The sequence below is a fragment of the Diuraphis noxia genome, unplaced genomic scaffold (assembly GCF_037042655.1).
Source record: "Diuraphis noxia isolate RWA-SAM2 unplaced genomic scaffold, SU_Dnox_SAM2 contig0004, whole genome shotgun sequence".
NCBI lineage: Eukaryota > Metazoa > Arthropoda > Insecta > Hemiptera > Aphididae > Diuraphis > Diuraphis noxia.
In genome coordinates, this window is record NW_028301714.1 from 25,710,479 (window position 1) to 25,734,613 (window position 24,135).

Consider the following 24,135-nt stretch of genomic DNA (forward strand, 5'->3'; position numbering starts at 1 on the left):
TAGTGATTTATAGGCCACTGAAATTTTCAACTTTTTTGAGAATTTTTTTTTGAAGTGCCGGTAAAAAAATGTTGGACGACCAAAATAACTTGAAACTTTAATACAAGGTTACTTATGAGTTGTTCTTATTGTAGCTAAAAAAATTAAAAATCGTAAGTCACAATGTTTTTTAATAAGCGTTTATAGTTCAAATTTTTACGAAATCTGTCGAAAACGCGAAAATTTCCAAGTAATTTTGAAGTTGAAAAATCATAACATTTTTTGTGTTTATACAAAATAAGGATTAAAAATACAACACTTAGTTGTCTATTAGTTTTCCTTCAAGTAGCTATAGAGAAAACTTGAAACATAATTATAGAAAAAATTTTAAGTGCGTTTGAATTTTAAATTTTTACGAAATAGCGTAAACGAATGCATAATATTATCTTATTAGTTATTTTATTACGTATGCGTATATGTATTTCAACTATATAGCTGATCTGACAAACGTTGTTTTGACATATAAATAATTTCTTACTGAATATATGATTGGCAGTCAAATAAAAAATAACTAAATTATTATAATTATGTGTTTATGTGTTTTATTGGTATATGACAGAAAGAGAAATGGAACACTGGGAAAAATAACAAAACACCAAATTTTAATTTTTTTTGAATTCATTGTATTTTTACTATGTATCTTAATTCTTAACTAATAAATTTCAAATTACATTTCTATCACATATTATGAAAATTAAAAAGTACTTAGTCTCTTAGTACAATGGAGTGTACGATAGTTTTAAATATTCCATCTTTAACCAATATAAACAAACTGAATAGTTTACCCACGCGAGAACACGTACAATTGTTCGTTTGAAAAACACAGTATGCTCAAATTCAAGCAACAAACAGACATCGTTTGGTCTTGAGACTTATAGAGTGTCATTGCTAATGCCAATCTAATTGAAAATTGAACCCGTTTGAATTCAATTGGGATATCTGTAGTAATAATAAGGATTCGTGATAGTAATACATCTTCTTCTCGGAACTTAAAATTCAAAATGCAGGCTTTGGTAACAATGAGCTCACTTTGTGATCAACTCAGCATTTGATTTTGAGTGTTGTTAATAAAAATGGTCAACAATTTAATTATTGTTGACCATTTGCAGCATTATTTTTAACTTTTTCTGTTGCTCCAAACGATGTCATTTAGAAACATGAATTGAATATTCGAATTGACTTCAGGAACAGGTTAGAATCTAGATCCGTATCGATAAGTAAACCGTTTAATGGTTCAGGTGGTGTTTCAATTTCCGGTAGTTTTACTTTTCCTGACGCCTAAAACATACCTATACTGGCTAATTTTTGAATTTAAGTGCATTACGTTGCGGACATTCCTTGTCCATAGCACCAATCTCTACTTTTGAATGAGCATAATATTCAATAATGAGCACATACTGTCTAATGCTAGACGAAGGAATGAATTGAATATAAATATTCGATGTACTTATTGATGTTGTCAGTCATTTGCTCGGCATGTGTCAACTACGGATCGATGCGCTTGTCTTTTCTCCACTCTTCATTGTTCATTGCGCTTAGCTCGTGCCTCTTATGAACGAGATTCACCCAATAACGCCTCACTCACACGAAAATTAGTATTATCGGACTGGATTTGTTCGTCTGTTCTTTGCCCTCTTCTATTACTCATGTTTATAGTTGCATTTGTTCAACGACGAAAATTGGTACTCTTGCGTCTTGTTGACATTTTTAATGACACAAACGAACAGAATATATTCAAATTAAAAACAAATAATAATAATAATAAATAAATATTATTCTCAAATCCTATAACTCATAGCAACCAATAATAAACAAACATTTTTATTGTAAATCTAGCCTGACCTCGTTCACTTTGAGCTTAAAATATGACAATCCTTTAAAGAATCGTGATTTTTCAAATCCTTTTGGCTGTAACATTTAGCAGTAAATACAATTCACCACCCTTGTAAGAAATCCGTAGATTAGCAGTTATTAGTAAAACTCAAATTAATTTCAAATACTAATTTGTACTAATTATTTCGCCTATAATCAATAATAACCATTTTTAACCAATAATAATTATTATTATAGCTTTAAAACCCATGACAACCATTTATAAACAAAAATTCCTACCGTAAATTTCAAAATTCTGGTTTGAGGACCACATGAGGGTGATCAATTCCCTTTTTAAATTAGCCTAAAACTTTTTGTCAGACTTAACAAATATATTCGAACATTTTCATGAAATTTGGTCAAGCCATTTCGGAGGAATTCAATAACTGACACTTTTTAAATTTTTTTTTTTTTTTAATTACATATTTTACATTAACACAATAATAAAAACTAATAATTGTCATGTATTAGATAATAGCCACTATTCAGTATTCAGTGTTCTCAAACATTTTAATTGTATGTTTGTATACATTTATACATTGTGAAAAATAATCTTCATTCTTACCCATTGAGTATATTTTATCATCTATAATTTATATTTTATATATAAATAATCCGACATTAACCGAATACCGACTGATATACTAGTGAACGTAGAGCTTAAAATATGATAGCTAGAAACGTCTTAAGATTTTCAACGTACATTCGTTATTCGTATCATCATGTAATGGCGCCTATGCAATGATTTTCCGAAATTCTAATTTTAAAAAGGTTTTGGATGTCAGCATAAAAGATGAATATCGAACCAAATTTTTATTTTTTTGTTGATAAATGGTAACCATTAGTTACAGACTATAATATTATAGTTATAGTATAAGTTATTATAAATTAGTATTTTGTGTAACTGCAAGTTGTTATCGGTTACTCTTGATGAAGTAAAAACATACACCAAATTGTCACATTTACGTGTAGTCTCAATTCAAGAAGTTATATCTTAAAACCAAATGTATGTTTGTTGCTTATATGCTCATAGTCTACTAGACTAGTTGTTATGAAAATCTCAGACATAATTTTAAGAGAAATTAGAAATAATGTTTAGAAAGTAGGTTTTAATTACGTTAAAAATATACCAAGTGCTAAATCCGATTCATGAACATGATTCTATGCATAATTATTTCACAAAGCTAGATATACCGATGCTCGTGTCGATTTGCTGGTGAACCAAGGTACACTAAAGCCGAGATACATCTATAGTATAAGGATAAATATAGAAATAGTTTGATATTTTTGATTTACAGATTGAATGGTTCAGTTAAAATAAAATTTATCCAAAATTAGGAAAAAAATTTTGATAATAGGTACATAATATTATTATGTAATACTCGAAAACTCATCTAAAACTTGATCTACATAAATATCAAACATACATGAAACAATCATCTATCGTTCTAAATGGTCCTAAGGAATTGTTGTTCTCAGTTAATTTTTGATAATTTATAATTTTAAAAGTTTTACCTGAACATTGTCTGTGTTCTCTCACTAGTTTTTCACAAAACTTTAAATCTTAAGTGAATTATGAGTATTTTAAAATTATAATACTTAACATACTCATAACTCACTCACAATAAGAAATGTAAAACCTAATTATATAATTTGCTGTACTAACTAGGCACTACTAGTGGTGCCTTCACTATAGATAATTTTCTGAAATGAAACATAAAGGTTTTATTAGAAAATTAAAAGTTGATACTACACTCAGCAAATATTTGTCAAAAGAAAGTCAACATAATAACTGTGTATCTAGAAAATTCATATTCTATAAGAAATTGTATTAAAGATTGGTAAAATAAACACACCAGAATGTTGATTCAAGAGTGAATAAAATTAATTTTGTTGACATCAGCTATAATATTCTATGTGTCTTAATGTGCAAAAAAAGAACATAAATTTAATGTAATGAAAAATGTAAAATTAAACATGTTTGAGTTCTCAGATTGTACTCAATTTTAAAACCATATCTCAAATATATGTTCCGACATACCATTATTATTATCTATGCATGAAATCTTGTGACTTATAGGTATATAATGAATATGATAAAATTCGTGTCTATTACTGCGTTATAGTTTGTTTGTTTTTTTATTATTTTTTTTCATCTAAAACATCGTAATATATTAAAATTAATATACATAATAATTTAATGTTTCTGTATATTTTTTGTATTAGTTGAATTTAAACATAACTTTTTTCATACATTAGTGCACAATAGTATGATTTATATATTATGTAAAAATGTATTAGCAAAAATTTAAAATATGTAAAACACATTTTTAAGTGTTCAAAGTATTCACATAAATCGTGTAGTTCAGAACTAAAAATATGAATTCTTAACATAATATTTTTAACACGAATGGTTACTTATAAGACCATACGCGTATTATAGTATAGGTACAATATTCTACCCAATCAAAATTCTTTATTTGAAAATATTGTATGAAATTATAACATCATATTATAAACACAATGATATAGCGCCTTCGCGAGTCGGTGAACAAAATAAAATTCGTTTTCGTCCTCAAAAACTTCAGAAACCATTTTTCTGGGGAGGTGGAAAACTCAGCTCGTCGACTTTGACGTTACGTCGCAATATGTAATGGTATTTTTGACCGCACAGTTCACAAGTTAAATGGAAATAGTGAATCGGTGAACGGAGTATAATTTGTGAAAAATTAATTTTCATTCTCAAAAACTTCAAAAACCATATTTGATGGTAGAAACTCCGGTTTGTCGACTAAGATATTGCATCATATCAATCTTGCAAAGGATACTTTTATTTTGTACTTCAGAATACTTATTTGAATAAATGAGTGTTAAAGTATTCCGAATATATATTCGAAAACATTTAAAAAATATTATAAAATTATATTATTTTGAAATCTGAATACATATCCGTAAATGCGTATATCCAAAAAAGTATTCAAATATGATTAGAATATATATTTCCCCTCCCTCAGTTTTGGAATGGTTGGAAATTAACGTGGGTCATTCATATTTTATTAAAAGAGGAAAAATATCGGTTATAACTTGTAACTTATAATGTGCCCGACTTTTAACAAAACAATTTGATTTGTAATAAATATGAACTATTTTTTATGTGCAAAAAAGTATTTTTTAACGAATAAAAAAATTATTCAGAATAAGTATTTCTTCAAAAAGTATTTAAAATAGTATTCGAATAAAAAAAAGAAAGTATTTGACTAATTTTATAGTATGCGATGGTGTTTTGACCACAGTCCACAAGTGCGTACGCCATCACCGATAAGTCCTCATAAAAAAAGTAGGAATTATACTAATAATTAATATATCAATTTGGACGATGTTCGCGGTCATGTTGATTTTATCGGTCGGATGTCGTTTTATCGTTGCGGCGGCCGCGAGTGTCTAACTTTTCGTGCACATCACTCTGCTTATACAATATAGTTTTAAGATCGACGGAATAATTCGTTATACATAATTAATATATACATAGGTGTATAATGTATATACATATGTGTGAGAAGACGGGTAGAAACAGAAGCCAAACAGCCGTAATATAATATACCTACGACATAAGTGAAGTTTTGGTTGATGATCACAGCCCGTTCTACGTACTTAAAATACTTACATATATATCCATGATCAGTGTTTACATTCCAATTTCCAAATCACTACCACCGTTCTCTGTCTCCTGTATTACATAGATTTATCCTAGGACATTTTTTTAATATTAACTTTTTGACATTTTACATCACTAATTGAAAATCAAAACATATTATTGCTAAAATTGATAAGATTGAGTCAGATATAGATATCGATTCTTATCGAAAAACATCGATAAATCGATTGGCTCCATAGATCAAAATGGATTATTTCCCGGTTAATTCGCTATTTTTAAAATGACTGATTAATCCAAAGTGAACCTTTTTCATACATATAAATGAAATTTAGACAATCAAAACATACTTTTTCTAGTGTTACATCAAAACGTATTTATTGTCTATGTTAAAATAATATAGGCATCAATCATTAGTATACCTACCAAAACGAACGATTTCCCTAAATTATTCTAAACAGTACTTTTATTATGATATTCCAAAATGTACCATATTACCCGTTTTGAAAGTATAGGGAAATAAAATAGTTTATCCAAAAGTTCTAAAATTCAATTTTAGGTTCTGAGCGGAACGATGAATGTATTGATTTTATCATGATGTGTTTTTTTTTTTTTTTTTTTTGTCTGTCATCACACTTGGGGCAATAAAAGTGCTTTGATTTTTGACTTTAGTACCTCGTTCAATCAGAAAGTGAATCTAGTTGATACTTTTTTTTTTTTGGGGGGGGGGGGGGGTCAAAAGTGAAAAATTCTTAATACTTTTCTAAATAATCGAGAAAAACAAATTAAAAATTAAGGGAAAAACGGGAAATTTTGCGCACACTCATTTTTCGACAAAATCGATTTTGGTTTTTGATGTAACTTTAAAAAACAAATGACCATAGATACATGACATTTTCACCGGATGTTTATATAAGTATATTCTATCCACCATGCAATTTTCAAAAATTTTCGACTTAAGTTGAAATATTCATAGGCATTTGAAATTTTCGATCATTATTAATTTTTTTTAAACGAATATCGATAAAAAATTTTTTGTTAGCTTGAAAATGTAATACAATACTCTTAACATATTGTTACAATAGCAATTGAAAAATAAAATAAATTCATAATCGCAATTTTTTTTTATAAGCATTCAAAGTTTGAATTTTGACAAAATACGTAAAAATCACGTAAATTCACAAATTATTTTAAGCTAGAAATTCATAAAAAATCTCCTTTTTATATCTAAGATTTTTAATAATCTATAGTATATCCTAGACAGATAAACCGTCTTCGCTCAGAATCGTTTTTCGTATACAATGATATAATATCATTGGATTCAAATTTAATTGCATCCATTACAGTAACCCACTTGCAACCTACTGTACAGCAGAGCGACATCCATTACTTATCTTCCGTTTTTTAAATTTAAATTAAATTAAAAATTTAACCCTAGAATATTTTGAACATATTTGAATCATTTTAAATATAAATACTACACTATTAAATAATTTGAAAAAGTATGTATATACATTATCTTCAATATGATTTGTCAATTTTTAAATAGTTTGTTTTCATTGGAAATATTAAGAAACAGAATATCGTTTCTTTTGAAAAATCAGTATTTTGGCAATAGTTTTGGATTTTCACCCCTCAATTACAGCATAAATTCTTGTCATTCACTGGATATATATTAAACATATAGATCACTCACCAAACATGATCATGTATTTTGTTATCTTTGCTTCTCTGAAATAATCCTTACTAACACTGACTTCAAGCGAATTCAGGTTTTCTAATTGAATCACATTCAGGTAAAATACACAGTTGTTAATATCACACCTTCGTTGCACAGCATTCGTTAATGTTCCTTCTTTAACTATTAGTATAATAACATCGCTAATATTGTTCTGGTATGCACCACGAACTGATAATGTGGATTAACAGTGTAGAACAAAATATATTTTTGTTAACTCACTACAGCTACTCAAATTTTTTACATAATTGTTTTGATCAATATTTCTTACTTGAGTTTAACTGTCATTGATATTAGTTGCAATTATAATCATTGAGCCTACACAGCCCATACGTTTTAGTTTAAAAAAGAAAAAAAAATATATTATATATGTATAAATATAAATATTATTATTATAAGTTTACAATGATTTTTGTCTTACTCGTGGCACATACTTCAATTTGTATAAATAAAACATTTGTTCGTTGCGAATAAATAAATAAATGTATCCTTCCAATCCCTGTTTTCGTCTTAGATTAAATTTTGTTGTTGTTGTTGTTTTTTTTTTTTTTTGAGGAATGAATTAAAGTAGACTTTATAGAAACAAAAAATCTTAGAAATAACAAACTTGTGTTTGTGAAGTAAGAATTATGATAAATACTATTGTTTAGTTAATAATTTGAATAAAATATGTGAAGGCTGTAAGTGACCAAAATCGCAATTTATCATTAAATATAATGTATATAATAATGTAAATTATCCGAATATTATTACTATTATTATATAATGGATTCTATACACATTTATTTATTGTCAAATTAATTTATGGATTTTAAAGGTATCTAATTTAATTTAATTTTTCGTTTTGTGTAACTGGGCCTAAAATGTTATATGCATAAGATATTTTCGGAGACTAGGACAGAATATTTGCATAATATTATATCGAATTGGGTCAGAAATTGTTAATATGCTGATACTTGTGATGTGATGAGAATTAGCTAAGATAGTAAATATAGTGAAAAATTAAACAAACTGATCAATGAGAGCAATAAACCTATTTGTAATCTTTCATTTGGAAAATGGAAACTACTGAAGCGCAAAATGTTTAGTAAGAACATCAATGTTAGCTACAATGTTCACGCCATTTATAGTTGGCGTGCCTTTTGCTTTACATTCTGTCACGTAACTGCACACGTAGTTAATTTAAGCACGTTTATTATATGTGTTTGGTGCACTCGTGCTCATGTCATAAATATAATATTACAATATGTTTTATAAGTGGATTTTTTTTTTTGTTTTTCGTTAAAAAATAATATAATAGGTATATATTATTGTTTTATGAATACGTTTCAACTACATAATAATATAGTCTTGAGGTCTAAATTAACATTTTCGTAATATTTGTGGATATATTTTATTTCATACCAGAAAATTTACTCGTAAAGAACTCTAATCTATTCAAACATGTGATGTAAATCTATAAAATATCAGTAAAGACAATTAAAAATTTCGACAACAATAAAATAATAATAATAACTAGTTACTATTTTTTATTTTTTTTTTTAATCTATAGTAGGCAATCATAAGGAACTGACAGGGTCCTATTATATAGTGTTATGTATTTTTAACAAAATATTTATGGTTATATTATTCAAAAATTTTTTAAATCGTTGTTTGTGACTCAGGTGTTAATTTAAAACATTGAATTAAATTACTCTTGTCTGAGTTAAATTAATATTTTTCTCCATAGTAATAACTTTAAAACATTAAATATATTGTTTGTTTACTATTAACTTATAATTTAACGTTCAATATGTTGACTTACCTAACTCAAATTTTTTTTTTCATTAACTTGTCTATATTTTAATACTTGTCGACATTCGGATGTATGACGCGTTACCATATTTTTAAGATACTTACTGAAATTTGAATAAAACAAAAATTAATAACAACATAATTATTTTGGTAATACTATATTGAATTAATTATAGTTATTGTAATATTATGTTCAATAATATTTTCAAATAATAATATTACTATTTAAATTCCAATAAATGTAAAAATCAAAATTTATTCATTATTATACCTATTTCTAGAATAACATTATAGTTTTCAAATAATATATTATGATTTTTTAACAATCACATAATACAGGATGATTCACCAAACATGCTCGCTATTTTCTAAAAGTAATTTAAGTTTAGTATCAAAATCTGATTTTTTGAATCATTAAAATATATACCATCTTTACCCAATATTTTAAAGTTCTTGATGTTTTTTGTACCACTTCTTAAGGAATGTCCTCTAATGATATAAACTTTTTTTATCAAATTAAAATCCTTCTTTTTAACTTTTTTACTTAAATTATTTAGTGGATTTTTTTCTGAAAATGTTGATGTACCCAATTAAAAATTTTTACGAGTAGTTTTTCAGTTATTAAAACGTTTATTCTAAGAATCCCTAAAATTAGTTTTACAAAAATATAAAAACATATGTTAGATCTAGTATACTTGGACCATTTTTACAAATTATTAACGTCGGTAAATTAATATTGAACCCCAAAATGTCTGAATCACCATACCCCCATATATTCTAAATTCATTATTCTAAATATATTATCCTTTAGTTTCACAATGTTAAATAACTTACAAATTAATTTTGATTCTGGTCCATCAATATTTACAGAAAAATGATCTGGTAAATAAATCACATTCGAAAATAACGTTCTCATTAAAAAACATAAAACTGCTAAGTATCTACATTAAAAAAAGTTCAAGAATTAAAAAAAAATGGTTTATTAATGGTATATTAATGATATATTTAAAAATTACACAAATAAAAATTTTAATAATTTCGTTATTGAAAGAAAAAATGTGGGTGAAGAAGCTTGGTGATTCACTCTATATAATATTGTACCTCAGATATTTATATAAAATACAAACTGAATTTAAATGCGTACCAATTCTTAGTATTTTTGTAAAGTGGGTAAATGCAATATGTGAGTTACTTCATAGAATATTAAACCTCTCACGTATACGCTTCGAGAGATTTTAAATTTAACGATGAAAATTATTTTTAATGGCGTTCACCTCGTAATTTGTTCGATAAATTTAATTTCAAACATTATTACCACCATATAACCATTACATGCACTGTATTATTCTATTTTTTTTATAAATCTACAGAGTACAAATAATTATTAAACAAGACCAAGAAAAACTTTTAATTATTAAAGTTCAGCGCAGCTGCCTTTTAGTTGAGTCTACTTCTAATGAAGAGTTTGATAAGTGCTAACCTAAAATATCTTCCAATATTTTTATCGGGACGAATTTTGAGAAATAATAAAAATAAAAACACGATGGAAATTTGTCAATACATCTCTGACATTGTAGTCATGATGAAGTTTCATAATACATAATTTATATTTTAATTACATCGAATATTGGTCGTATATAAAAGTCTAATTAAATGGCTATTTATTCGTCAATGTCAATAATGTGAATACTAAAATATCATTGATCATTTAATATTTTAATTTTATTATGAATTCCAGTTTATATTTTATTTGTTTTCGTGTGAAAAATAGAACAACTGATCTGTATAAATGTGTAATTGTACTAGTGGCTTTTCTATTATGGGTATTTCGGTAATAATAATAGTTCGTATTTATAACCCAAGTACTTACGTTTTTAGTATATTATTTATTTTGTATTAATGCACGTGTCAAAACTATTTGAACGAGAAAGCTATTTATTACGTATTGTTGCTTTATATATAGAGCTATCGGATGGGCATCGCCAACTTTGGCTCAGCACTATCAGAGTTCGATTAGCTGCTTATTATAACATGACAAACGGTTTTAAAATTTAATTTGGTACATTTTATGGGCACAAAAAAATATTATGCTCGTTAAACAGTTCATAATAATAACAATTACATCTAAAATATGAGAATGTTAGGTTGTTATATTCATGAAAAATTTAAAAACTTTATTGAATCTTTTTTTACCTTTATTTTATTAACCCAATGAAATTACATAAATCTTTTAAAAATGTAAAAAAGACTCTCTTTTAACTATAACTTTATAAAGCCTTGTTAAAGTGATGTCATTTAAAAAAAAACAACAATGCATTAATTTTATTTGCTTAGTGCTTCAAAAGATAATGCAAATTTAGTTTTAAAACTAAGAAAGCCTAAAATAATTATTTTTTTTAAATAAAAAGTTTTTAGCCGATAAACTACTTGAATGATATTATGTTTATTTTTTACTAGAATGTTGAACAATCTTTGTCCTCTTAAATTAATCAGAAAAAAATAGTTTTTTCATAAAAATACATCTACTAGAATATACTCTGTAAATGTAGATTACAGTATACACGATTATATTTATAAAGTTTTTTTTTTTTTTTTACATTACCCTGCATTTTACAATTTTAACGGTTGATAAATATATTAATAATTAATTTAGTTAAGAAAAGCCATATCATGCATAACACACTACCATGTTATAAAATTCGATTTTAACCATCTTTCAGTCCTAGAATACCTACTTTTACCTCCAGTAAGTACACTAACACAGATTTCAAAATATTGCTAGATTCTAGATTTTAATCAATCTAAAATAAAAAATTTAAGATTTTCAATCGCGCGAGTCGTATGTTAATACCACACATACAACTTTTTAAACATTTATCCTATAATGAAATCACACACACAAGACGTGTAGTTTTCGTCAATCAATGGTCTTTTTTTCGTCTACATTATATTTTTATTATTTATGAAACGCAACGTAATATAATTACGTACAGGCTATACGACTGCTTTCAATAAACGATCAACCACTATCGGTTACGCATGACATAAATATTATAAACATGTTCAATCGCATGGATAATGATGATACGAAAACCAAGTCTGAAAATATAGAAATTTGCAGATAACTTTCCAGGATAAACTATAATCCTTTCAGCGAGTGCCAAGTAGTTAAGCGTAGAATATCTGCAGTCCTTACCTAACCTAACTATACCCGCGGATTTTGTGCGCTCCAGTGAATCGTGTTGTCCGTATTATAGTTCACACGAAGAATAACAATATTGTTTTGCTGTTAATCTTTTCTTGGAATTATGTTTTCTTCTCTGTTCCGTTCACTAGTACCTACTAACAGTGGTGTGGTGAAGAGGGTCTAGAGGAGCGGCTGCTCCTTCAAATTTTGGGCGGGTGGGTATTACAGTTGATCATATAGGCATATACTAGAAGTAATGATGTACCTACGTCCTACTATAATATAAATAAGCAACAAGATAATCTGATTTTTTGTGTGTTTGATAAAATGTTGGATGGGTGTGTACCTAGACTAAAATCTTTGCTCCTTGTGTTAAAATAGCTTGCCTCACCTCTGCTTACTAGCGTCCTACAATCATGTAGTATATAATGGCTAAATTTGTGTATCATGTATGCATAATGGTAACTTATTTACCGATTTTGACTAAATCGTGCATTTTCGTTCGTAACGGAATAGCCAGGTAGTAATTGGTCATATTAAACTATTGGAATTTTGCGGATAGTGATTAAATACGTAATATTATCACAGTTATAATAAGCATTTAAGTCATATGAACTTGAAGAAGAATATGAAAAAACAACCCTAATCTATATGTCACTATCTAGCCGATAGATAGAAGCAGGAGTAATGAAACTTTCAATGAGGGCTGAAGATTTTTGTATATCGACCGCTACACATTTAATCATTTTGTAAGGAGTCATCAGAGAGGTTGATAACCTAACCAACTTAAAATTTTTTTCATAAAATCTATTATAATAGATAAGTTTTTTTCGGGAGGGAGAAGTTGTGGGTGGATAAGACTATGCCTTGCTACATTTGAAAAATATGTCTTGGTCACCACTGGTTATGATTAACAATATTAATACGATGTGTATATAATATTTAATTTGAATTTCTAGCTAGACAATTAAAAATCACCAACGGGCATTTGGTAGTATTGTGCGTAAAATATTATAAAAATATATCTATAACGACTATAACACTGTATTAAATAAATAGTTAGATGTTTCCTTATTTGTATTTATACTAATAGGTATTATAGTTTAATATAACGGCGACGATAACAACAACAACCACAACAATAGTAATATAATTTATCAATACTCAATCACTAAGGCGATCGTAAATACAAAAACGATGTGATTACACAATATTATAAAGTGGCTTGGTGAGGTGTGTTCGTGCGCTCAATCTGTGGAAACACGCTGAGCGTAAGTACCCGCCGAAGTTGCTAGCTCCTAGATGAGTGACCACCCGAGATTTTCAGCAACATATCTTTGCCACACATACATAAATACGTGTTATAACCCTAGTAAATTAAAAACCTACAAACAAATACACAAAAATAACACTTACAATAGCACTTACAATAGCACCACACACCCATTGGCCTATGTTGCCACGAATTCCCTTAAGGCCTAAATAAATAAATAACAATATTATAAAATATTTAAAATAAAAAAAATAAAAAAAAATGGAAAAATTCGTTCGGCGGAGACTTTTACGCAGGTATATTATAGAAGATACCTAGGTATACAGGAGGTATAAGGTATTTATTTTTAATATTATACCTACCATAGAAACGATCAATTTTACGAGAATCGACATTAATACACAATCAATTCGTACTGCTGTTACCCGTTATTATATAGGCGTATCCAGATTATTACATTTTTTTTTCGCAAATCACATACAGTGAAGACGGTTTAGTTTATCATGTACAGGTATAATAGAAAAACCTAAATGAAGGCTGTTATTTTATGAAGGACGCCCACACCCAACAAACACCACATACGTTAGTATCGCATTCTTCTGCGAGCCGCAAAAAAGGTTGATTGTAAAATAAAAATGTGGCAAAAACCAAAAAATAATTTTTTTCAAGTTAAATAATTAATAACTAATAGTGGCTACTCACTATGACGCTCCAGATTTTAGGAATTTTATAAATCATTTCAACATGAATTAAATTCAGTAAAATTATATGGATATCTTTACTATATTCATAATAAATTGAAGTAAAAAAATGTAGCTCTGTACAGTAGGTTACAAGTGGGTAACTGTAATGGATGGAATTAAATTTGGATCCAATGATATTATCATTGTATACGAAAAAAGATTCTGAGAGGAGACGGTTTATTTGTCTAGGATATAATATTATAGATTATTAAAAATTTTCAAATCTTACTAATCTTAGATTTAAAAAGAAAATTTTATATGAATTTCTATCTTATAATATTTTGCGAATTTTCATGATTTTTACGTATATGTTGTCCAAATTCAAATGTAAATGCTTGCAAAAAAAAATTGTGACTATATATTTCTTTTAGGAATCTTGGATTAAATTTTCAAATCCGAGATCTAAAAAGAAAAACTTTTATGAATTTCTATCTAAGATAATTTGAACATTGCCGTAATTTTTAAGTATTTAGTCAAAATTTGAACTTTAAATGCTTATTAAAAATAATTGTGCCTATGTATTTTTAATATTTTTCAATTGCTATTGTTACAATGTGTAAGATGCCTTGTATTACATTTCCAAGCTTTTTTACACAACAAATACATTTTTATCGATATTTATAAAAAAAGTTGAAAAATTTAAATGTCAGTAAACAGCTCAAAACAAATCTAAATGTTTTGAATATTGTATAAAATATATAAAATGCCTATGTTAACATTCAGTGAAAATTTCAAGTATCTGCGGTCATTTGTTTTAGAGTTACACCAAGCTACATCAAAATAAGAAAATCGCTAAATGTGAAATCCAGTGAAAATCCAATGTTGTAAAAATTTAAATTTCAAATGCTCATAGAAATTTAATTAGAATTTTCTGTGGACATTTTTTTTGTAATAAAGATTGATAAACTTGTAATGAATCTTGTATTAAATTTTCAAATCTTAGATTTAATAAGAAATTTTTTATGAATTTCCAGCTTAAAATAATTTGCGAATTTTGTGACTTTGACGTATTTTGTCAAAATTCAAACTTTGAATGCTTATAAAAAAGAATTGTGTGTATGAATTTATTTTATTTTTCAACTACTATTGTAACAATATGTCAAGAGCCTTGTATTACATTTTCAAGCTTTTCTACCTAACAAATAAATTTTTATCGATATTAAATTTAAAAAAACTAATAATTATCGAAAATTGCAAATGCCTATGAATAGTTCAACTTAAATCAAACATTTTTGAAAATTGCATGGTGCATAGAATATACTTATATAAACATTTAGTGAAAATTTCATGTATCTATGGTCATTTGTTTTAAAGTGACATCAAAAAATAATATTATAATCGTATATTAAACAACAAAGAAGTACATTTTTTATAGGTACATTATTTAAGCTAATTATGTATACATTAAAAAAATGTAAGCACTTTTTACGTCGATAACCTCAATTAATGAAGTTTATAGATCAATGAAACAAAAAATTAAAATTAGTTAATTTCTGATTTCTTTGAACTTTGGTCTTTATAAGACTGATGAAATTTTTTGTGGTGCATGTCGGATATAAGTATGAATCTGTCTTTGAATAAGGTGTGAGGGTTTAGTGTGGAAAATTCTTAGTCAATTAAGAATTATCTGTTATTTTTCTATTTAGATATAGTATGTTTATTATGTTTGAGCAGATTTCAACAGAGATTTTGATTTGACTTAACTTATTTTCCGTGGTTGTGTGTCATTCTCTATTCCAGTGTTCCATAGATTAATGCAGAATAAATTGTTAATAATTTTTCGTAATACTTAAGCATATTAATATTCCTTCAGAAAAACTTTCACCAGTAAGTACATTGATTCTCGTGTCAGTAAATACGAAACGGAATCGTTACTTAGTCTTTAGTTTTTGAAGTTACCTATCAAACAAAATTCAGATGGGAACTTGTGAGTTGTGGCATAGCAGATTTACATACTATATTCTCAAATTAAAAACAAAATAACTTGGATGCGTGAGCGATAATTGTTATATTATGTTGTTAAAAGTTAAAAAAAAAAGTGAACCATAGCACGCTACTCAATATTTTTCCTCGACAAGAAAAATTTATGAATCATATGTCATTAAGTTTTCGTCAATAAGTAACCCCGACAAAGATAACCTCATGAAAAATCTATCAAAAACATATTTTTATCATGACTTATCTAGTTCAAAAACATTCAAACTATATTAAAATGTATAAATGTCCATATAGAATAATGATTTCTCTGTCATTTAAGGTTTTGTCCCATGACGATTCTCGTTTTGAATTAATATATTGTTAAATATATTATTAATTTTCGATCTTGTATCGCATTATTGTTACGGACGTGCAAAGCTTATAATATTGTTATAAAATTTACATGCTATACAGAGGAATACATTGAAAAATTATAATTTAATCATCGTGAATTCACTTTAAAAACCTACGATTTATACTAATTGAATTTCGCAAACATTTTTTTTACCAATATTACCTTTCGTATTTGGGTATTTTTTTTATGAAATAAAAAAAAATTGCAAAAAGTACATAACAAATTAATTTTGTGTATTGTTTTTGCGCTTCAACAGTTCGCATTATTATTAATAATATAAATTAAATAACATTCACGAATGGAAATTTGGAATGGAACACGCGTCGTTTGCATGGAAGTTGTGTGGTTGTTGTGCTCCGGATTGAATATTAAACATTTTTAAGTCGTCAGATGGACTAAAACGGTGGAACAGCATTATTTTTAAAATCCATTTTTGCATTTTTATTTTATTTCTTTAGTAGTTTACCCGATACAACTTGACGAATAATAAAAATATATATTTTCGCATGATTTATCTAAGCTTATTTAAATGTGTTCCACAATCGTGCCAAGTATATTTGTGAATACTATCATACGCTCATATCAGCTGTATACTACTTCTCTTCACTTATTACTAAAAACTCTCAAATACGCCATTGCGCATGTAGGATGAGCTTAATTTTTGAATAAACACCGCGTGGAATACGCGATAAGAACGGAAAACCTCTTGATTTCTAGTGTATCTACGAAATAATGACAATAATAATAGTAGTAATGTAAACATTCATATAAAAACCCTTATGGTATACCAATCAGAATTTCACTCTCACCACAAACACAGAGACCTGCAAAAACACTATCCACACAATGTTGACATTGAAATATATCAGAAAAATGGAATAAAATATATTATGTACTGTATATAATATTATATACTTCACAGACGAGCCTAAAAAAGAGCCCAAAAAAGTATGTAACATACAAATTCCTTTAAAATTTTTCTGTTTGTATGTAAACGTATTTGTAACATATAATATTTGCCATCTTACTAGGTACATATTACGCAATAAAAGTACCTTCTAAATTAGTAAAATAACGTTGTTTAATTTCCTTTTAGTAAATAGTATTTTTTATTATAATTATTTGTTTTTTTTCCAGACAGATAATTGCATTTTATTAGCGTATACTGCGTGCCACTATTATACGGGTTTTTAGTTTATTAATGAACATAGGTAATCCATATTATATGTAACTCGAGTGTAAAATCTGCTGTGTTACACATTATTAACGATTTAACGTTCAATTTTTTTTTCTATCAACTATTTTTTGAATCACTACTTAACTGTAAAGGTTAAATGATTGACCTTTTTAATATTGTTATTACATTAATGCATGATTGGTATAGTATTTTATTTTTCAATTACAAACTTAAAATAAGGTGTAACAAAGTGAATCAATAAAATCACGATTTCTGTATAATATGATTGGTTAAAGGTTTTTGATTCTGAATTTAATTTAATAATATACTATAAGACTGTGATATTCAACCAGTGGTTCTCGACCAATCGTTTATAATATAAATACCTGATGTAAAAATATATTTCATTCAATTATAGTAATTAGTAAGTACATGAAATGAAAATAATAACAATACTATATATATATATTATATATAATTAGTTAGAAACTAAATTATAATTTTTTGTTTTTACACATATTATAAACTAATACAAACAATCGACTTTTTTTGAAAACAAATTAATGAATGGTCACTTGAATCAGTCGCTAGTCCATAATGATTAAATAACACTACTATAGGACAAGTTTTTCCGGCCGATAGAGCTATTTAAAATCTTAAATAGCCATTGTACGCCCAAAAATTAACCAGATCTATGTTAGATTATGATTTTCCGTGAATTAACAGGACTGATATTATAACTATTTCAACTAGTCTAGTTATAGTATGCCTAGATACTTCGACTGAACAATATAGTATTTGAATTTAAATCAAATTTTCCTCAGTCCCCAGTGTTATAAGAATGTAATATAAAATAAACTATATATTTTATTATAAAGTTATTGACTCTGCAAGAAACATGTCAACTTCACGTCATAAGTTAGCGTAAGCGTAAGCGTTTGAAGAAAAGCTGTAAAAACGAAGGACCCCGCGCACAAAGTCAATAACTGTCCTGAAAATATTTTCATTAACCATAATTGAGTATCTAAATAAAGCCAATTTATGTGGGTAATTTTTAAATTTTTTTTTTGGTTTTTAATCTAGTGCCTGTCGTTCCAATTCATTTAATCTACAGCACTTTGTGTTTCATTGTATTTGACCTAATTTCAAAGCTATAGCGATGGTATAGTACATTGTGGCGCTTTTATTCGATTATATAAATGTCCAATGTGTGAGACTATATCGAGAGATAACTATGTGATAATTCACTAATCGAAAATATATGGATAAATGAAATTTGTTTCTTACTATTTAAAAAAAACCAAACCAATATAATATTTTTTGCACAGCTTATCATAATATTTTATCAATGTAAATATTTTTTATCTTTTATTTAATTATAAAGTATATTTTTATAAGCTTATACGGTTGATAAAGAATTTGTTATGAATGTTATGATGTTCAATTTTTATTTTGTGAAATTTTAAAATATTATGTTCCATATTTTAGCTGATGTTTTGTACATGAGTTCAAGTACTAATTTTCATATATTTTTTTTGATCATAAAAAAAGACTATTAGTGTGCCACCGATATTTAGAGAATGCATTTTTTAACCAATTACTTTTTCTTTTTGACATAAAACGAATGTATCAATATTAAAGAAATCTGAACATGTGATTAAAAAAAATCTGATTTTATGACAACGACGAACTAAAAATAACGTTAAATCTAAAGAGTTATTATAAAATTAATATTTTAGGATGTACATGACTAAAAACGTTTCTTTTCACTAATTATTTTATTATCTTTCAATTACAGTGATAATTTCATCGTAATTAAATTTAACTTACACTTAATAAATACAAACATTATAAAATTGATAATAAACAATAATAATAATATAAGAAAGAAATATTATAAAATTTATAATTTTATATGAAATAAACAAAATGTTAGTGTTTAGTCATAGTTTATATTGACCATTTATGTTGTTATTAAGAATATATAAAAAAAAACAAATTTAATCTTGCAGTGCCTATGTAAAATACAAATCGTTCAAAATATATTAATAAGAAATTGGTAGTCAGAATATAATATTTTATAATAATATTATTATATTATGGCATTAAGAAAATTTAATTTGGATAAATCCAATCAATTTCATGAGTTCAGTGGATAAGAACAACAATGTTAAAAATAAAAACACTGTAGCTGATAGAAAATTAAAAAATAGAAGAAAATACTATTGTAAGAATAAATTGACATTGGTGAAATAGGTAAGCATAATTTTTTTTACATATTATTTGTAGAGTTTCAAAATGTTTATTGTTATTAACTATTATAATTATTATAATTATTATAATTATAACTTTTCAGTTGAATATTCATATCGAATCATAGTGTAGAAAATATTCATTTAATAATAATCTAATATTTCCAAAAATTTTCCTTCAAAGAAAATCAATTGAAATTATATTATTTTTTAAGTACAATGAAATGATTAAAAATATATGAAAATCTTAACAATCGTGAAAACTGGCCTATTATATTATGTACATAGTTAAAGGTTTATATAGTTTTTAATTTTAATGTCTAAAGAAATAAATACTTCGTACAAGTTTCCTCAAAAGTAATTCTTACATAAATTTGAAAATAGCAAAATTAAAATGGCTCAATTTTTATTTGGATATTTAAAGTTTAAAATATGATATAAAAAAAATTTCCTTTAACAGTATTAATTGTACTGTGTTGTAATTCAAAAAATATTGAACTTAATGCTTGAAACTTTTAATCATAAGTTACAAAGCATCGGAAAAATAAATTGCCTAATAATATTCCGTAATATATCATAATTAATTATTATATACAATTTCCATCAGAATCGTGTTTCGTATAAAATTATCTATCTTCTTCTTTTTCTTCTTGTGAGTTACGGCCTTCAAGACCATCCCTTCAAACAAATTTGCCGCCATCTTTACCTATTCACCGCAACTTCTCTCCGCTGTATATTTGGTTCTACTGATTTAACATCCTTTTTGATACAATCCGCCTATCGTAAACGCGGTCTATCTAACGGTCTTTTCCCAATAGGATTTTCTTTAATAACCACCTTAATAAAAGAACCCTCTTTTCTCTAAGCACGCCCCGCCCAGCTCATTCCTGCTATAATATCTGGTTTTTGAAACAATTTCTTAAGTTCATCATTGTGACGTATCCTCTATTCTCCAATGTCAGAATCGATACAAGTCCATAGATTTTTCTTAGAATTTTCCGTTCAAACACTTCAAGTCTTATTTTCTCTACCTTTCTCAGAGTCCACGTCTTAGAGCCATATAAAACTACTGGTATTATCAGGGTCATGTACAATTGTATTTTTTAATTTTGTCGATAGGATTTTTGAGCCAAAAATAATTCCTAAGCCAAAATAACACCTATTTTCCATTTGAATCCTAGTATCCACCTCCATCTAAAGGTCACTAAGTGTTCATCACCTTATGTTATTATGGATCCTAGCCCCTAGGTATTTAAAATGTGACACTCTCTTAAAATTATGGTGTTCGATTTCTATAACCTCTCCTTGTCGATATTCTTTACTTCTTCTTCCAATTATGACATACTCCATTTTTTTATCATTGATCTTTAGACCACACTTCCCTGCTACATTTATTAGTTTACTGCAATGCTGTTTCACAATATCTAAATTATTTCTCAATATGGCTAAGTCATCGGCGTATGCTAGTAATCCTATTGTCGTGTTACCCATCGTAACCTCATCAATAATATTTAATTCTCTGACAATTTTTTCTAACACTAAATTAAGGAGGACGAGAGACAGAGCGTCTCCTTGTTTTAAGCCCGTAGATACTCTTACTGTCTCTGATACTGTATTCGAAATTTTAATTTTTATCAGTGTTTTCAAGGCTAGCTTTAATCAAGTTTACTAGCTTTATTGGGAAATTAAATTCTTTTAATATTTTGATTAAAGTTGGTTCATGGATTAAATCATACGCTTTCTCAAAATCGATAAATAGAATACATAGCTCTTTGTTATATTCCCATGACTTTTCTGTAATTTGGCGAAAACAAAAAATGTAATTAGTTGTAGATCTGTTAGGTCTAAAACTTCCCTGATAATCTCCCAAAACACCTTCTGTTATAGGTTTTATCCTATCAAGCATACAATATACCAAAATCTTTTAAGGCAACATTTATTAGAGCTATACCTCCGTAATTTGCAGTCTCGAGGGTCATTCTTCTAATGTATTTAACATAATATTAACGAAATGTTCCAGCTTTCGGGAGTCTCTCGTTTTCTCAAGTTAATTCTATTATCTCGTGAATTCTAGATATCATTTCTTAATTTACCCTCTTCAGAATTTCTGCTTGAATACCATTTTCTCCTGGGGATTTATGGTTTTTTTTTAACCTTTTGACTTGTAAAGCAACTTCTTGTTTAGAGGATGTTTGGCAGACGCTATCATTAGTTGTTATATTCATTCTTGGAAATTCTTCAACTGAGTCATCACAGTTAAGAAGTTTCTCAAAATATCCAGTCCACTTCTCTAGAAGCTTCCCTTATTCAGTCACTAGCGTCCCATCGTCTTCTCTTAGAAACCTCTCTCGTTTCTTATGTTCTCCTCTTGCTGTGTTTATCTTCTGGTATAGTTGTCGTACATTATTTATTCTAAAAGGAACTTGGAGCTCAGCTGACGGAAATTATATAAACCAAATTGATCATATACCAATAAATTTGAAATTCAGCAACTGTATTCAAGATGTTCGGACTGTAAGAGGGGAGGATAGTGACTCCGATCACTTTCTTGTTAAAGGAACAATTTAAGTAAAACTTAAAAATCCCGCTTGATCTACTGGGACTATGCTGGATAGATATGATGTATCCAAATTAGAGGCCAAAGAAAAGAGTTGGTGTTTTAAAAACAGACTAAATGAACAGTTGAGAACCATTCGTTTTGATAATATAGGGTCAATTGATGAAAGATGGAAAAAAGTGAGAGACTCAATAAAGACAGTATCAAAAATAGTTTTGGGTAAACTGAAAAAAATAAAGAAGCCATGGTTTAATGAGATATGCGAGAAAACACTAGCTCAAAAAAAGGTTCTAAGAATTATATGGCTTGATGATCCTACAAATAAAGACAAAGAGGAACATTGTAAAAGATGCCAAAAAGAAACACATAACACATAAGAAAGAGAAAACCAGTTGTACGCCCAAAAACTATTAGAAGGAGCAGAACAAAATTTTAGAAATTTTAGAATAAAATTATGTATAACAATCGAAATCAAAACAATATCCATTACAATTGTGACCAACTTAATCTCCCTAGACGAGGTAGACTTGAAGTTAAGTACTAAGCAGCAAAAATAATCTGTTTGTATAAATGTACATAGATAATATTTATTATTATATTTACTATATTTGTTTCTTCTACTCCACTTCAATCAATCATAACGTATTTTTGTTTGTGTTTTAATACCTAACCTAACCTACTACTACAAAATATTATCACGGATCTTCTGTCAATTTAGACATCATAATATGTTCTCTCTTTTATGTTACTGTATTATTATATTATGATATATTGATATTTTATACGTTTAGATATTATAATATTAATCATGTGCATAGTATTTATATAATATGTACATTCTACATTTAAAAGACTGGTTGAAAAATTATTAAAATATCTAATTCGTTGACACATTTGTTAAGTTGATTTTTCTAAATGTTGTGCATATGTTAAATAATTCTAATTAAGTAATAATTTATATTTACTGGTTAAAATCTTTCAGGAATTTTGTTATTTCCATAAAAACAAAATAGTAAAAAACAACTAAATCTCTCCCACAACTCACGCACGTGATATTATATTTGCACACAATCATGAAATAATTTATGAAAATAGATTTTTATTTCTTCTTGAAAATTCAATGCGCTGAACTGAATAAATTGTTAGAACTTTGTTTTCACAGTTGTGTGAATATTATTGTAAACGATTTTAAACATTTGTTATTTCGTTTCTTTTTTAAGTAGATGATTTATAATTTTATCAAAATAAGAATAACGTATAAATAAAAGAAATTGGGATACTGTAATTGTGTTTTGTCCCAACCATCGCACTTAACTCGAGTTCTCGTCAAAATAGAAATTTAGACTAGGTAATTGAATCATTGCATTCGAAAAATGATTCTGATCCACTGCTATATTCCGTTTAACTCGTTTTAATTAGTTTTTTGTAATGTTTCCCGATATTTTTAGGAACTCTTGCGAAAATTCAAAAATTGATTTTTCACCAACAAAACTTTTTTTTTAAACTTAAATGTGCCTAC

General features: G+C 27.1%; 1 pseudogene; it reads right to left on the reverse strand.

Annotated features, from left to right (window-relative positions):
- Positions 1 to 1,220: 1,220 nt before the first annotated feature.
- On the reverse strand, positions 1,221 to 22,284 carry LOC149055887 (uncharacterized; annotated as a pseudogene).
- Positions 22,285 to 24,135: the final 1,851 nt, after the last annotated feature.